The sequence below is a fragment of the Limulus polyphemus genome, unplaced genomic scaffold (assembly GCF_000517525.1).
Source record: "Limulus polyphemus unplaced genomic scaffold, Limulus_polyphemus-2.1.2 Scaffold148, whole genome shotgun sequence".
NCBI classification, from domain to species: domain Eukaryota; kingdom Metazoa; phylum Arthropoda; class Merostomata; order Xiphosura; family Limulidae; genus Limulus; species Limulus polyphemus.
This window is the reverse complement of record NW_013665758.1, coordinates 332,615-336,666: the sequence shown is the minus strand read 5'-3', so window position 1 is coordinate 336,666 and position 4,052 is coordinate 332,615.

Below are 4,052 nucleotides of genomic sequence, written 5' to 3'. Positions count from 1 at the left end.
GTACTTAATAAACAGACTGTCTCATACCTAATAAATACACTGCCTCGTACTTAATAAACAGACTGTCCCATACCTAATATAAACACTGCCACATACTTAATAAATAGACTGTCCAATATCTAATAAATATACTGCCTCATACCTAATAAATATACTGCCTCATACTTAATAAATACACTGCCCCATACCTAATTAATACACTGCCTCATACCTAATAAATAGACTGTCCCATACCTAATAAATACACTGTTTCATACTTAATAAATACACTGCCCCATATCTAATAAATACACTGCCCTATACCTAATTAATACATTAGTGTAGTTTAGTAATTAGTCTGCAGGGTTCAAAAAGTGCCTTGGTGGAGAAAAAGTTTAAATATAAATAATTATAAATTATCAAAAAATACAAGCCAAACCTAGTTCCAAAACAATTAATTACAAATGAATGTATAGTCTCCTAACTCATCACTGTTATTACACAATGATAATAAAATACTTTTAGTGTAAAGAGTAATAAATATAAACTACTTTATTTTTCTTTACTTGAAACTCTTTTCCAAAGTTTTTGATGTATTAAAAACGTTACTATTATCTGAACAGCTTTATGTAATTTTCGGAAATATGATTTTTTTTTAGATGTTATGAGATCCGTTCGTGAGTCTCGAAACTAACTTGTAAGATTATTTGGTTTATTATGAACACGATGTTATATAATATTTGAAACAATCGAGATCTTACCACAGTAGCAGAAAGTAAGTTAAATGTATAACATTCAGACATTTATGAAATTGAGACGTGACCAACTAGTGAACAGAACAGTTATCACGTGAATTTTATAATGGAAAACTGCGTTCTCACCCAGTTGTCTGAGGTAAAGTTTTGTCATTAATTTTGTTCGTGTAGAAAAATTTCAGTGCTTTTCTTCAAACTTATTTAATTTGTACGTGAAATGGTATAAAATGTTTAAGATTCACTCTGTTTATTAAACAGTATCTTTAAAAACTAACAGTCGAATAATCGACATAACATCATCTAGTAAGTCCTTCTCTTGATCATTTTAAATATAGCCATATTGATGTAGTTGAGAGCATTAAAAACTGATTAGTCGTAAACTAAAGTATTTGTTTGTTTTTTTTTGTGCAAAAACTCAATCTGTAGCGAAAAATGATCATTAATTCCCAAACACTCATCATACAATGATCCACAATCTCCTACTTTGTAAATTATCAAACGATGAATTGTATTTTTACTAATTTTTCCTTAGAGTTATTTTCAGCATAACTTTTCAAATCCTCTTCGTCTTTAAACCTTTCGTGTTTTTGTTTGTAGTCATTGTAATTGTTCCTGGTCTTTCCATATCTAGGCCATCTAGATGCATATTCGAGTGCTGTTTTTATGGTAGAAGTATCGTCTGTAATGACAAATGCAGAGAGAATGAAACTCATGGAACAAACCTTGTTCGTCATCTATGTACCTTATGTGTCGGTAGTACCATTAGCTTACGTTATATATTTAATATATTAACATAGTTAAGTCCGTTAAGGGAATCAAACAACCATCGATAGTACCATTAGCTTACGTTATATATTTAATATATTAACATAGTTAAGTCCATTAAGGGAATCAAACAACCATCGGTAGTACCATTAGCTTACGTTATATATTTAATATATTAACATAGTTAAGTCCATTAATGGAATCAAACAACCATCGATAGTACCGTTAGCTTACGTTATATATTTGATATATTAAGATAGTTAAGTCCATTAAAGGAATCAAGCAATCGGCTTGGGTAATAAATAGCCCACTCATTCGGTACAGCAGTATACTTAAAACATTTTTCTTCATTTAGAGAAGTAGAGTTAGAGAGAGGGCAAATTGATTTTGTGTCGTTTAATTTGTTTATATAGTTATTTCATTTGGTACTAATAGAACACACTCCTTGTTTCTAAAGTCGTATTTCTTATTTCACCCAGAAGTTGTACTCACTTTGATAGCATTTATTGAGTAGTGATTTAGTAGTGTATAACTTGATCTAAAATATGATATTTTAATAGAAGGAGAAATTATTGCCGCTAACAGAAATTAAAATAGCACGGACAGACTAACATAAAAACATAATCGCCTAATTATCGTCCGTAAAGCAAGTAGATTGTCCTGGGCTATATTTGAATGTTTACCCTACTTTTCACACAAATTACTTTGATTTAAAATATTTATTTGTTTACATGTTTTAGATTAGGTCATTTAAAAATAAAACTACAACCTGAATTTTAGCAAGTTAACTTGCAGGACTATATATGATAATTATTTATGTTTATTTCTCAAATTACATCATGAAGTATATAAAGCGATATTAGGAATAGTAAGATAACATGAGTGAAAAAAATCGAATGATTTGTATTAGTTATTATATAGGTTTTTATTAATGATATTCGGACACTACCTGATGAAGAGTACAGGTCGGAAACGTTGTAAAAATACATTCTAAAATTAATTTCATCTGTGAACTTAACACGAGTAATACCAATTATTGGACTATTTGCGTAGCTGTTTTCTATTTGAACTTTTGGCAGCTGCTCGTTTGAATATTATGAGAAATGCTATTCATAAAATAGGTATCATGAAGAGAATACTGGTTTTTTATCATGAGAATTGTTGCACATAGAATAACTCTTATAGAAAGAGTTCCTTTACTAAGTACGATGAGAAACACTGCTCCTAAAATAAGTGTCATGAAGACTGCTAGTCCTGATTATTTACTACGAATAGTGCAGTTTCTATAATAGAATGTGTACCATGAAGATAGCCTCTCCTTTGTTAAGTACCATAAGGAATGCTGTACCTAGAAAAAGTATCATGAACAATGGTTCTTCTGGATTATGTACTACCATAATGACTCTGCTCCTTTGTTTTGTATCTTGACTTAGTGTTGGTACTGTAATCTGCACCATATTAGGTAGGGGTAAAATACACCTAATTAGTGTTGTAGGAGATAGAATCCATATTAGTTTTAATATATAGTTCTCCTTATTGCAGCACATAAACTTTATCAATATTAGTTTGATTGTTTGTGTTCTTCATATATAAATCTCCTTATTGCAGCACATAAACTTTATTTATTGACAAAGAATATACTTCAGTGGCGGCGAATAAGAAATAATATATATACAATATATATACTTCTAAGCTTTTCAAGGAATTTATATATGTTGTATTGCATTTGATTATGAAGTTAAAGACTAAAATTAATTCTTGAAGAAGTCACAAGTAAATGGCCTTTGACCTGTTCTTCAAACACTGTTTGAACATGTCTTTTTTTTTTTACTTCTAGAAACAGCGAACTTTTCCAAATTATTTTATATTTTTCTTTTCCAGTAAAGATGACAAATGTTCCTGAGTAGCTTTGTTGAAACATTTAATACATCTAATGGAACTGTCCCCTAGATATGTTGGTGTGGGCTTTTAATGGTCCATTACCCGAAACGGTGTTTTTCTACCTTAAAGAGATACTTATCTCAACTTTCGGTTGCTGTGAGAGTTTATAAACGTAGGAAACGACGAACGTCAAATTGTCTTGTTTACTGCCCATTCAACATGTCAAGACCAATCAATGCGCTCTTTTCAAGCAGTGTGACCCAATGTGTAAAGCTATGATGAGTACATAATAGCTGAATAGATTTTTGATGCAATACGTTCAAGAATTCATCAAATAAGGTCTTGAGAGGATGTAGAGCTCAAACATAATCTACACCATACGAGTTGATCAGACCCGGCATGGCCAGGTGGTTAGGGCGCTCGACTCGCAATCTGCGGGTCGCGGGTTAGAATCCCCGTCACACCAAACATGTTCGCCCTTTCAGCCGTGGGGGCGTTATAATGTGACGGTCAATCCCACTATTCGTTGGCAAAAGAGTAGCCCAAGAGTTGGCGGTGGGTGGTGATGACTAGCTGCCTTCCCTCTAGTCTTACACTGCTAAATTAGGGACGGCTAGCGCAGATAGCCCTCGTGTAGCTTTGCGCGAAATTCCAAAACAAACAAACAAACAT